This window comes from Manihot esculenta, chromosome 8, assembly GCF_001659605.2.
Source record: "Manihot esculenta cultivar AM560-2 chromosome 8, M.esculenta_v8, whole genome shotgun sequence".
Lineage (NCBI taxonomy): Eukaryota > Viridiplantae > Streptophyta > Magnoliopsida > Malpighiales > Euphorbiaceae > Manihot > Manihot esculenta.
The window spans coordinates 6,056,187-6,070,966 of NC_035168.2; positions in this window are offsets into that span (position 1 = coordinate 6,056,187).

Genomic DNA, 14,780 nt, shown 5'->3' on the forward strand with positions numbered 1-14,780 from the left:
ATTGGGAGAAGGAGTCAAGTCTACATGCATATGCACACAAGATTGTGGACTTCATTAACGCTCAGTCGACGAGGACGTCGACCATTTAAGTGGGGGAGTGTTAGGGTTATAGAGTTTCAGGGATCAAAACTGTAATTTTTTAATATTGAAATTGTAATATCCGGCTAGACTCCGGTATCGAAATTCCTACCGTCCACCGGAATCTCGGATGTCGGAAACCTCTAGAAGGGTAAAATCATGTTTTCATAAAATGTTTTAATGTATTTTAAGGTTTTAAGTAAGAAAGAAAATGAGTTTTGAATGAAAAATACCATGGAGGCATTTTCAGGTTCGGCTGTCGAACCTCAAGTTCGACCGCCAAAAGTGGGATAGTTTAGGGGGGCACGTTAGGCTTCTGAATGTGGCTTTCTTTCGGCCGCCGAACCTCATGTTCGGCTGCCGAACATGCATGCATTTTGGAGTCGCCTTCGGCTTCTGAAGGTGGCCTGGCTAGCCACCTATAATGTAATACCCGGCTAGACCCCGGTATCGGAATTCCTACGTTCCGGCGGATTTTCCGTTGGAAGTCGGGATTCGAGGATGTCAGAGCTTGCCCTAAGGGTATAAGAAAGGTTTTTAAGATGTTTTTTAAGTGTTTTTATCATGTTTGCATGTTTTGAGTTAAGAAAATTGAGTTTTGAAATGAAAAGGCCAAGGGGACAAAAGCCAGGTTCGGCCGCCGAAGGTGAAGTTCGGCCGCCGAAAGTTGCATGGTTTCGCATGCACGTTAGGCCGCCGAAGGAAGAGTCGGTTGGCCACTACAAAAGCCCCTTTGCCCGAGACTTGAGTGTTAAACACTCTGTTTTTGGGTCAAAGGTAGGTTCAAGCTCTCCTTGGTGTGATTTTTCATGTTTTCCTCAAATCTTGCATGTTTTAACTTGATTTGAGCTTTGTTTTAGAGTTTTGAGCAAAAGGAAGCAAAGTTGAGCACTTGGAGATTTTGATTGAGTTTTCCTCCATCTCCAAGCTTGGATCATCAATCCTCTAGTTCTTCAAGAGGTAAGCATGGATCCTCACCTCCCCTTATGTTTAAAGCAAGTTTTAGAAGTTTTGGAGAGGTTTATGGCATGTTTTGGGGTATAAGCATGAGTTTGAGCATATGTTGATCATATGAGTTTCTATGAGTTTTGTTGTTGTTTTTGAGGCTTGAGCTAGTTTTTAGGCCTCTATATGCATGAGTTATGTTATATGTTAGTTCAGAAGTGTTGGTATGCATGTTATGGGTGTTTGATAGGATTTTGGAGGCTGAGAGCATGAGTTGTGCTCGGATTCTGCCTTTCTGGAGAATCCAGGTTCGGCCGCCGAAGCAAGGTTCGGCCGCCGAACCCCTTGTGGAGGCAGTTTCGGCTGCCAAACCTTGCCCCCGAAAGCTAGGCTTTGGGTGAGAAAGGGACTTTCGGCCGCCGAAAGAGGGAGTTCGGCCGCCGAAAGTGCATGAGTTTCGTCTCTGGACGAGACTTTCGGCCGCCGAAGGTGCCGCCGAACATGCATGAGTTTCGTCTCTGGAGAGGGGTTTCGGCCGCCGAAAGTGCCGCCGAAGGTGCTCTGTCCAGCCTTCTTTTGCCCATTTTTCCATGCATGCCTATGATGTTTTAGAGGGGTTTTGGGGCGATATGAAGAGTTATGTTTAAGTAAGTTTGGTCCTCATTTGAGTCCACCTGTGTAGGTACGGACCCGAGAGACCAAGGAGGCCCACAGAGTTAGAGTTACAGAGACTGCTCAGCAGTTGACAGAGGTGAGTGGAACAGAACTTTATTTTAAAAGTTAAGAACTGTTTTAGCATGATTCATGCATCATTAATGCCATGTTTATGTAGGATGCTTTGCATTAGTATTCACCAAGTTGATGCATTGCATTATTACTTGTATATGTGGATTGGACCGAGGCGATCTCAATAGCCCATAAGTCTGTCATTCTTGTATGTCCTGTGTGAGCTCCTTTGGGGCCGGGCATTTACCTTGGATGAGTCCTGTGAGAGCCCTTATAGGGTCGGGCACCATGAGTAGTTAGTGAAAGACCTGTGTGAGCTCCTTTGGGGGCCGGGCATTGACAGAGGGAGTTTTGGGATCATGTCCAATCCGAGATGTGAAATGTTTGTGTAGTGATACATCATGTGATAACATGTTTTAAATGTGATTTTTATAGATTCCGCTCACTGGGCTCTAGTAGCTCATCCCTCTCCCTAACCCCATTTTTCAGGGCCTCAGAGAAGAGAAAGAGAAAGAGATAGCAAGGGTAAAAGGCATATGTAATAGTATAGAATGGTGGACATGAGAATGATGTACAGTACAGAGTTTATGTAATGTATAGAAATGATGTAATAGCAAGCTATATAGTGAGTTATAGAATTGTGCTTGGCCCTGGTGCTTGTTATCCCTCTGCACATGATCCTTTTATGATATATATGATTGAGATAATGTTGTGATGATGATGAGCTAAGCTTGGTGCATGGTAGTTTTTCTATCTCTGTAGTTACTGTATGGTACCATAGCAGGTATCACTCTTCGAGTGCATACAGACAGAGCATGCATAGTCCAGGCTTAGTGAAAGTTATACAGAAAGAAAAGATAGTCAAGCAAACAAAAAAAAAATAAATAAATAATTAAGTAACAGTTTTAAGCTTAAGTATGATCATGTATGGGATTTATCAGGTACACAGAGTTGACAGTAGGCTTACTACGGGTCCCGGCGGCCTTAAGCCGATCTGGATCCTAGTGCCGGTGATGGTCCGGTAAGCGGGCTGTTACAGATTGGTATCAGAGCATAGGGCCTCTAGAGTACGGTGTGCTGAGTTAAGAGACTCAGGGATTAGAAAGATCTCACATCGGAAAGAGGTTGTATTAGAGGGCAAGCACAATAGGCAGATCATGTCCACTAGGATAGGATGTTGAGTCCTGTCTTGATGCTGTGTAATGCCATGAATGTATGCATGTGCATGTAATGATTTTCTATGAGTTGAGGGTTCATTTTTTTACATGGATCTTATAATGCTACAGTTTATGTTATGTTTTCAGAAGCTACGATGAGAGGAACCCGTCGATCAGCTAGATTGACTGGAGCTCCACCCGAGAATGAGGGTATAGAAGGGCGTCCCCCTGCTTTGCCAAGAGCTATGTCCCAAAGGGCAGGCAGAGAAAGATCATCAAGGGACCCTAGAAGGTCGTTTGATGAAGGCAGGAGGGAAACAGAACAGAGAAGATCGAGTGATACAAGGGAAGAGATGGATGTGGATCCAAGAAGGGATGGAGGGTTAGGTGTTGGCACTACAGAGGAGGATGTGGGATCATCACAGGGAGGTGGTCAGGCCTCGGGGTATGGTTATCCACCCCACTATCAGCCCTACCCACAGGGCCCAGGATATTCGATGGGAGGTACATCGGATTATCCTAGTTTTTACCCATATCCCACATATATGCCTTATCCACCGTATTACCCCCCATATCCACCATATCCCATGTATCCACCCTCACCTTTTTACCCCAGTCCAGCATACTCTACACCAGAGAGTTCTGCACCTCCTCCACCACCACCACCAGTGGTACAACCAGAAGCCCCAGTTATCCAAACACCTCAACCTGGCCCATCTGTGAGGAGCAAGGTAAAGATGACTGATTACCTAAAGTTAGATGCTCCTAAGTACCAATCAGGAGATGATCCGTTTGAGTACATTAAAGCAGTCAAGATGATAGCAGATGAGTTAGGGGCAGATGATACCAGAGCCATTCAGATGGCAGGGTTCACTTTAAAATGTAAGAAGGCGAAGGAATGGTTTGGTGTAACGACCCTAAAATGGACCGTCACCGGCGCTAGGATTCAGGTCGGCTTAAGGCCGCCAGAACCCGTAGCAAGCCTGCTATACTCTCTGTGTACCTGTAAACCTCATACATGATCATACATTTTATGTGAAAATAAAAACTCTTTGCTGAACCAAGGCTTAACCTGTGCATGCACTATCTCTGTACTCTGTACTCATGTACTCTGTACTCTGTATCCCTGACTAGAGCTTGCTCTAGATGGGTTCATTCATACCTGTTAAGCCTGGTTTTCACATACAGGAAAACATATATACATATACAGATCATGTACAAAACATACATCACTAGGTCAAGCAACAACTAGTACATCTCTTTAATATTACATGTCCACTCTAAGCTATTACAGATCTCTTTACTTTTTCCCGTCCTCTGCTGGACTGTCCCTTCCTGTACACTGTACACTGAATACTGAACCTGCAAAACTGGGGTTAAGGGAGTGGGATGAGCTCTATAGCCCAGTGAGTAGAACAGTAAAACATCTCAGTAAAATATGATCTCATGGAATGCACCATATCACAGACAAGCCACGTCAAGAGTAAACCTGTCACCACATAGTCCCAGTAACTCTGTGCCAGGGCGTAGAATCGAGCACCTGGTCTTCCTGTCATATATGTATATGTGTATATAACACCTGTGAACTTACCATTGCCAGGGCGTAGTCAAAGGCTCCTGGACTTTACTATATACCTGCCAGGGCGTAGTCAAAGGCTCCTGGTCTTTGCTATACATGCCAGGGCGTAGTCAAAGGCTCCTGGTCTTCCTGTCTGTGACTATTGGATCATTTAGCATTTACTCACATCATCAAATAACGATGCAATGCAACATATTCGTGAATACTAATGCAATCAACCTATGGCATAAACATGATGCATGAGATATGCTAAAAGCAGTTTGTAGTTCAATTAAAAGTTATAAGTTGAGTTCCACTCACCTCTGGCTAACTGGACTGACTGACTCTGCAGGTTCACCTCTGGAGCAGTACTCACTGCTGCTCTCTCTGGTTCCTCTGGTCTGTAACACATAAAGACTCAAATGAGGGACCAAACTATCTGACGACTACCTCTCTTAAACTACCCAAGAATCCCCTGAAACTCACTTAACTAGCCATGCAAAGCATGCAAAAGAAAAGCTGGACAGAACACTTTCGGCGGCAGGTTCGGCGGCCGAATGTCCTCTCCAGAGACGAAACTCAAGCACCTTCGGCGGCACCTTCGGCGGCCGAATCCCCCAAACAAAGCCGAACATGCAAAAACACTCGGGGCAAGCTGTGGCAGCCTAAGCTACCATGCAAGAGGTTCGGCGGCCGAATGAACTTTCGGCTGCCGAACCTGAGTTCATCCAGAACTCAGTTTCAACGGCAAACCATCTCCTTCTTTCCTTCAACTTCTCAAACCATGCAAACTTCACCTCCTCAACATACATATACTCATATATATGATCACAGGGGTCCAAAACTAGCTAATAACCCCAAACAACAAAACAAACATACATATAAACATGTAACCATGCATAATTCTTTAAAACTACCATTAATACCCTAAGCATGCATCTCCTTCCTTTATCCCCATAAACTCAGAAACATATACACATGTTCAAGTGCATCACTTACCTCCTGTAGCAAGAAGCTAAACACTCTGAACAAGGGAAAACGGATCACCTCTTCTCACACTCTCAAACTCTCTCAAACTCACTTTTTGCTTCAAACCCTTCAAAACTTGGTGAATGAGCAAACTCCTGCATGAGCTGCTCAAAACACTTGCAGATGAGTCATAGAAGACGTGGCTAATTCATGGCAAGAATCTGAGGCCAACATCTGTCAAAAGCCATGACTCAGCTTGGCTGGCCAACTCATCGTCGGCTGCCCAATCACATGCAAGACCATGCAACGTTCGGGGGCCGAACTTCCCTTCGGAAGCCAAACACTTTCGGCGGCCGAACTTACTTTCGGCGGCCGAACTTGGCTCAACTGCCTTAGATCATTTCAACTCAAAACTCACTTCCCTTAACCTTAAAACATTTAAACACATCATAACCCTTAGTAACACATAACTCCTACCCTTAGATAGAATCCCAACACCCCGGATTCCGCCAGATAATAGGAATTCCGGTGCCGGATTCTAGCCGGGTATTACATTCTCCCCTCCTTAAGAACATTCGTCCTCGGATGTTCCTAAAACACAAAATAAAAACACAAGGAAGAAACTAACCTTAAAACAAATATGGATACTGCTGGAGCATAGACTCCTGCGTCTCCCATGTGCACTCTTCTAGATTATGGTGGTTCCATAAAACTTTCACCATCGGAATCTCCTTGTTCCGTAGCTGTCTGATCTGCGTGTCCAGAATCCGCACTGGCTGCTCTATATAGGTGAGATCCGTATGAATCTCCACCTCAGGCTCACTCAGAACCTGATTCGGATCTGACACAAACTGTCGTAGCATAGAAACATGAAATACCGGGTGAATCCTCTCCATAGAAGCAGGTAAATCCAGCTTATACGACACATTTCCGATCCTCTGTAACACCTCAAAGGGTCCAATGTACCGTGGAGCTAATTTACCTTTCTTCCCAAAACGAACCACTCCTTTCATTGGAGACACTTTCAGCAATACCCAATTACCCTCTTGAAACTCTAACTGTTTCCTGCGAACGTCTGCATAACTTTTCTGTCTACTCTGAGCTGTTCTGATTCTCTCTCTGATCATGGGCACCATTCTACTGGTAATGTCTACTAACTCTGGCCCTGCAAGAGCTTTCTCTCCTACCTCTTCCCAGCAAACAGGGGATCTGCACTTCCTCCCATATAAAGCTTCATAAGGAGCCATCCCAATGCTAGCATGATGACTGTTATTGTAGGCAAACTCCACCAAAGGTAGATGCTGCCTCCAAGAACCGCCAAAGTCTAACACACATAGGCGAAGCATATCCTCTATGGTCTGGATGGTCCTTTCTGACTGTCCATCAGTCTGTGGGTGGAAAGCAGTACTAAAATCCAATCTTGTGCCCATCGCACTCTGCAGACTCCGCCAAAAGCGGGAGGTAAACTGAGGTCCTCTATCTGAAACGATAGACACTGGAACTCCATGTAATCTCACTATTTCATCCAGATAGACCTGTGCCAACTTATCCACAGAATAGTTACTCCGTACTGGAAGAAAATGAGCAGATTTCGTGAGTCTGTCCACAATCACCCATATCGAGTCTATCCTGTTGGACGCTACTGGTAAACCCACTACAAAATCCATGGCTATGTTCTCCCATTTCCACTCTGGAATCGGTAATGGGTTAAGCATTCCTGCTGGTTTTTGATGCTCTAATTTCACTCGCTGACAAACCTCACAGGCTGTCACGAACTGCGCCACTTCTTTCTTCATGGCTGGCCACCAATAGACCCTTTTCAGATCCTGATACATCTTGGTGGCTCCTGGGTGAACACTATACCTTGCATTATGAGCTTCCCTCATAATGTCTTCCTTCACACTGCCCCTATCTGGTACACAAAGTCGACTCCCATAGCGAAGGATCCCTTTGCTGTCAAATCTAAACTCTGCATTGTTGCCTGACTGAACAGTCCTGGCAATTTTCATCAACTCAGGGTCCTCATGCTGTCTCTGAGCTATCTGCTCCAGAAACACAGGTGTCACTCTCATCTGTGCTATCAACGCACCTGTACCAGACAACTCTAACTGTAATCCTTCGTCAAAAAGCTTATAAAGCTCCATCACAACTGGTCTCCGCTCTGTTGCTATATGGGATAAACTGCCTAGTGACTTCCGGCTTAGGGCGTCTGCGACAACATTCGCCTTACCCGGATGATACTGGATCTTACAATCATAATCACTGAGCAATTCAACCCACCTTCTCTGCCTCAAATTCAGCTCTCTTTGACTTAAGATGTACTGTAAACTCTTATGATCAGTGAAGATCTCGCATTTAACTCCGTAGAGGTAATGCCGCCACATCTTAAGTGCAAAGATAACTGCTGCCATCTCTAGATCATGGGTAGGGTAATTCAACTCGTGTTTCTTCAACTGTCTAGAAGCATAAGCTATTACTCTATCACTCTGCATCAAAACACAACCCAATCCCACTCGAGATGCATCACAGAACACTGTGAAGTCCTCATTACTGACAGGCAGAGCTAACACTGGTGCTGTTGTCAATCTTCTCTTGAGCTCCTTAAAGCTCTCTTCACACTGGTCTGACCAGATAAACTTCTGGTTCTTCTGAGTCAATTTGGTCATAGGAGCTGCTATCTTTGAGAAGTTCTGAACGAACCTCCTGTAGTAACCTGCCAGTCCCAGAAAGCTTTTAATCTCAGTCACTGTCGTGGGTCTGGGCCAGTTAGCTACAGCCTCTATCTTCTTGGGGTCTACCTCAATACCCTCTGCTGATACTACATGTCCCAAGAAGGAAATGCTCCGTAACCAAAACTCACACTTCGAGAACTTGGCGTATAAACCATGCTCTCTCAGTGTCTGCAAAACAATCCTCAGATGCTGGGCATGCTCCTCTGCATCTCTGGAATACACTAAGATATCATCAATAAACACAATGACAAAGTGATCCAGAAACTCACTGAATACCCTGTTCATGAGATCCATAAATGCTGCAGGGGCGTTAGTCAACCCGAACGGCATCACTAAGAACTCATAATGCCCATATCTGGTCCGAAAAGCTGTCTTAGGCACATCTGCCTCTCTGACTCTCAACTGATGATACCCAGATCTCAGATCTATTTTCGAGAAACAACCTGCTCCAGCTAGCTGGTCAAATAGATCATCAATCCTAGGTAAAGGATACCTATTCTTGATAGTGACCTTGTTCAACTGTCTGTAGTCGATACAAAGTCTAAGGGATCCATCCTTCTTTCTGACAAAGAGCACTGGAGCACCCCAAGGTGAGGTACTAGGGCGGATGAAACCCTTATCTACCAAGTCCTGCAACTGTGCTTTCAACTCTGTTAACTCAGCTGGCGCCATCCTGTAGGGAGGTATAGAGATAGGTCTGGTACCTGGCAATAATTCAATTTCAAACCCTATCTCCCTATCAGGTGGTAGTCCTGGCAAATCGTCTGGGAACACATCGAGAAACTCTCGGACTACTGGTACTGTGGCTGGTTCCCTCACCTGACTGTCTAGCTCTCTCACATGAGCTAGAAACCCCTGACAACCCCTCCTAAGCAAACGACGAGCCTGAAGGGCTGAAATCATACCTCTGGGTGTACCTCTCCTGTCTCCTCTGAAGACACACTCTGACCCATCCTGGTCTCTGAGACTCACTAGCTTCTCTCGACAGTCCAATGTAGCACTATATGCAGATAGCCAATCCATCCCTAGAATGACATCAAAATCTGTCAAGTCTAGAACCACAAGGTCAGCTGGAAGGCATCTACCCTCTATGAATACTGGACTGAAACGACAGACTGACACTGCCACTGATGGGTCACATCTAGGTCCACTGACCCAGAGAGGATACTCTAACTCAGAACTGATCAAACCCAATCGCTCTATGGCTCTCGAAGCAATAAAGGAATGAGAAGCACCGGGGTCCATCAAAGCATACACATCAGAACACCCAATGATGAGATTACCTGACACCACTGTGTTCGACGTGTTAGCCTCCTCTTGTGTCACTGTGAAAATCCGTGCTGGGGCTACCGGATTTCCACCTCGGGAACCTGCTGCTGAAGTAGAGGCTACCCCTCTACATCTACCTCTGCCACTAGTCTGAGGCATGACTGGAGCTACTGGCCGTACAACTGGCTGTACCACACTGCCTGAACTCATCTGCTGGGATGGTGCAAAAGTCATCTGCGGACAATCCCGAGCAATATGCCCTTCCTGTCCACATCGAAAACAAGCTGTAGATCCCAACCGACAAACTCCGCCATGTGGTTTTCCGCATCGTCTGCAGACTGGAGCTGTGCCAGAGCTTGAGCCACTACCTATTCCCAGACCTGACTTGACTTTATTCCAGAACCCTTTCCTTGTTCCTCTCGCTCTATCCCATCTTTTACTGCCTGTAGAACCTGAACTGGGGGCCTTAGAACCCGAAGCTTGTGCCCTTGACTGTTTCTGAATATTGGCACTAGCTTCCATTTTCCTGGCTGCGTCCACTATCGAATGAAAACTCTCCTTCTCAGCTGGAAGGATCAAAGAAGAATACCTGGGATGAAGTCTCATAGTATATCTTCTTGCTTTCTTCTGATCAGTATCATAGGCTTGACCCACGTACTGAAGCAGATCCAGGAACTTATCTGTAAATTCATCAACACTCATCTCGTCTGTCTGTCTTAACTGTTCAAATTCAATTACTTTCATCTCCCTCGAACTGTCAGGAAAAGCCCACCCTGCAAACTCATTGGCGAACTCTCCCCATGACATGCTGTCCATTCTAGGCTCCACATAATTCTTAAACCATTCTCTGGCTTTCTTGCATTTTATTGTGAAACCTGCCATCTCAATGGCTCTCCTATCATCTGCTCCCAACTCACTGGTTATCATTCTAACTGCTCTGAGGTAATCAAATGGATCATCTCCCGTGTTGTATTTAGGAGCATCCAATTTCAAGTACTCCATCATTTGGACTTTACCTCCAGATGAGCTAGGTTCAGGTCTATCACCAACAGGGGCTACTGGTTCATTTGGTAGTACTGGTTCATTTGGTTCATTTGGCTCTAGGTGTGCTGCACTTGGATGTATAGGGGAAGATGGATACATAGCATATGGTGGATATGATGGGTAATAGTGAGGATATGGCATATATGGCATGTATGTAGGATATGGGTCAAATCGAGAGTATTCCGACATCCCCTCCATCGGATACTCTGGCTCCTGAAACAAGGATGGATAACCAAAACCTAAGGTCTGAGCACCTCCCTGCGACTCTCCCATACCTTCCTCAAAACTGCCTATACCCATGCTGTCATCTCTAGACTGATCAATTTCCATAGCTTCCCTCCTTTCCTCTGATCTTCCTCCCCTCACTGTTCCTCTTCTGCTCTCATCTACAGACCTTCTAGGGTCTATCGACGTACCTTCCCTGCTAGATCTCTGAGACCTTGCCCTTGGCAATGCAGGAGGACGAGCAGCTGGTCTCTCATTCTCTGGTGGGACTCCAGTCAATCGAGCTGATCGACGAGTTCCTCGCATCTTTACTCTCTGGAAATACAACAAATAACATACCACTTTAGCACATAAACATCACATATCAAACATACACATACAACACTCATGGCATATCATAGCAGATAGGACTCAAGACCCTATCCTAGTGGACATGATTTCCTATTGTGCTTGACCACTTCTAACCTGTCTGAGCCCAACACTGTCTCTATAGGTCCGATCATGTGAACCTAGGGCTCTGATACCAATCTGTAACGACCCCAAAATGGACCGTCACCGGCGCTAGGATTCAGGTCGGCTTAAGGCCGCCAGAACCCGTAGCAAGCCTGCTATACTCTCTGTGTACCTGTAAACCTCATACATGATCATACATTTTATGTGAAAATAAAAACTCTTTGCTGAACCAAGGCTTAACCTGTGCATGCACTATCTCTGTACTCTGTACTCATGTACTCTGTACTCTGTATCCCTGACTAGAGCTTGCTCTAGATGGGTTCATTCATACCTGTTAAGCCTGGTTTTCACATACAGGAAAACATATATACATATACAGATCATGTACAAAACATACATCACTAGGTCAAGCAACAACTAGTACATCTCTTTAATATTACATGTCCACTCTAAGCTATTACAGATCTCTTTACTTTTTCCCGTCCTCTGCTGGACTGTCCCTTCCTGTACACTGTACACTGAATACTGAACCTGCAAAACTGGGGTTAAGGGAGTGGGATGAGCTCTATAGCCCAGTGAGTAGAACAGTAAAACATCTCAGTAAAATATGATCTCATGGAATGCACCATATCACAGACAAGCCACGTCAAGAGTAAACCTGTCACCACATAGTCCCAGTAACTCTGTGCCAGGGCGTAGAATCGAGCACCTGGTCTTCCTGTCATATATGTATATGTGTATATAACACCTGTGAACTTACCATTGCCAGGGCGTAGTCAAAGGCTCCTGGACTTTACTATATACCTGCCAGGGCGTAGTCAAAGGCTCCTGGTCTTTGCTATACATGCCAGGGCGTAGTCAAAGGCTCCTGGTCTTCCTGTCTGTGACTATTGGATCATTCAGCATTTACTCACATCATCAAATAACGATGCAATGCAACATATTCGTGAATACTAATGCAATCAACCTATGGCATAAACATGATGCATGAGATATGCTAAAAGCAGTTTGTAGTTCAATTAAAAGTTATAAGTTGAGTTCCACTCACCTCTGGCTAACTGGACTGACTGACTCTGCAGGTTCACCTCTGGAGCAGTACTCACTGCTGCTCTCTCTGGTTCCTCTGGTCTGTAACACATAAAGACTCAAATGAGGGACCAAACTATCTGACGACTACCTCTCTTAAACTACCCAAGAATCCCCTGAAACTCACTTAACTAGCCATGCAAAGCATGCAAAAGAAAAGCTGGACAGAACACTTTCGGCGGCAGGTTCGGCGGCCGAATGTCCTCTCCAGAGACGAAACTCAAGCACCTTCGGCGGCACCTTCGGCGGCCGAATCCCCCAAACAAAGCCGAACATGCAAAAACACTCGGGGCAAGCTGTGGCAGCCTAAGCTACCATGCAAGAGGTTCGGCGGCCGAATGAACTTTCGGCTGCCGAACCTGAGTTCATCCAGAACTCAGTTTCAACGGCAAACCATCTCCTTCTTTCCTTCAACTTCTCAAACCATGCAAACTTCACCTCCTCAACATACATATACTCATATATATGATCACAGGGGTCCAAAACTAGCTAATAACCCCAAACAACAAAACAAACATACATATAAACATGTAACCATGCATAATTCTTTAAAACTACCATTAATACCCTAAGCATGCATCTCCTTCCTTTATCCCCATAAACTCAGAAACATATACACATGTTCAAGTGCATCACTTACCTCCTGTAGCAAGAAGCTAAACACTCTGAACAAGGGAAAACGGATCACCTCTTCTCACACTCTCAAACTCTCTCAAACTCACTTTTTGCTTCAAACCCTTCAAAACTTGGTGAATGAGCAAACTCCTGCATGAGCTGCTCAAAACACTTGCAGATGAGTCATAGAAGACGTGGCTAATTCATGGCAAGAATCTGAGGCCAACATCTGTCAAAAGCCATGACTCAGCTTGGCTGGCCAACTCATCGTCGGCTGCCCAATCACATGCAAGACCATGCAACGTTCGGGGGCCGAACTTCCCTTCGGAAGCCAAACACTTTCGGCGGCCGAACTTACTTTCGGCGGCCGAACTTGGCTCAACTGCCTTAGATCATTTCAACTCAAAACTCACTTCCCTTAACCTTAAAACATTTAAACACATCATAACCCTTAGTAACACATAACTCCTACCCTTAGATAGAATCCCAACACCCCGGATTTCGCCAGATAATAGGAATTCCGGTGCCGGATTCTAGCCGGGTATTACATTTGGCGTCTATGTGGACCCTAGGTTGGATAACATGTCTTGGGAGGAGTTTGCTAATGAGTTTGCCGGATGGGCATTCCCGGATAGCTCGAAAGAGCTAAAGATGATAGAGTTTGAGCAGCTCAAGCAGACAGAGGATATGAGTATTGATGAGTTTACTGATAGGTTTATAGAGTTGCTGCGGTATGCAGGACAGGCCTATGATACTGAACAGAAAAAGGCCAGGAGGTATGCTATGAAACTGCATTCCAGGTATTCCTCCTTGATCCATGCAGCCAAGAGGGAGAGTTTCCACACCGTGGTGGATTTAGCACGGAGAATGGAGGCGAGTGCCATTATACAGGGTACAGTGAAACAGCAGCCGGCACAGTCCTCAGGTTCTAAGACCCCAGGTAGGGGTAAGTCAGATCCCTCTTCACAGGGTGCAGCAACTTCCAGTGGTAAGAAGTGGAGTAGTTCCACTCAGAAGTCGAGGAAGAATAAGTTCTGGAACAAGATTAAAGCAGGTCTGGGATTGGGCAGTGGCATGAGTGCAGGTTCAGAGGTTCCAGTGTGTAGTAGGTGCGGTAAAGCGCACAGAGGAGTTTGTCGCTTTGGGATTACAGGATGTTACAGGTGTGGCCAGGAGGGACACATGGCTCGTGAGTGCCCTCAGGCATCTTTCACGGCACCATCCCAGCAGACAGCTCCAGCTAGCATGCCACAGCCACCAGTTTCAGTGATGACGCAGGGCAGAGGCAGAGGGAGAGGGTCAGCCTCTTCATCTGCGGGTCCCCGAGGTGGAGGTCCGTCAGCTCCGGCGCGGATTTTCACGATGACACAGCAGGAGGCAAACACTTCTAACACCGTGGTGTCAGGTAATCTCCTCATTGGGTGTTCTGAGGTGTATGCTTTGTTAGACCCTGGTGCTTCGCATTCCTTTGTTGCTCCCAGAGCCATAGAGAGAGTGGGTTTGATGACGTCTGGGTTAGAGTGTCCCCTATGGGTCAGTGGCCCTAAGTGTGATCCATCGTTGGCAGAGACAGTCTGTCGACATAGTCCAGTGTTTATAGATGGTAGATGCCTTCCAGCTGACCTTGTGGTTCTAGAGTTGACAGATTTTGACGTCATTCTAGGGATGGATTGGCTATCTGCATATGGTGCTACCTTGGACTGCAGAGACAAGGTAGTTAAGTTCAGAGATGAGGATGGATCTGAGTTTGTCTTCAGAGGAGACAGGAGGGGCACGCCTAGAGGTCTGATATCAGCCCTACAGGCTCGTAGGTTGCTCAGGAGGGGATGTCAGGGATATCTAGCTCATGTGAGAGAGCTAGACAGTCAGGTTAGGGACCCTAGTTCAGTGCCCGTAGTCAGAGAGTTCCCAGATGTGTTTCCA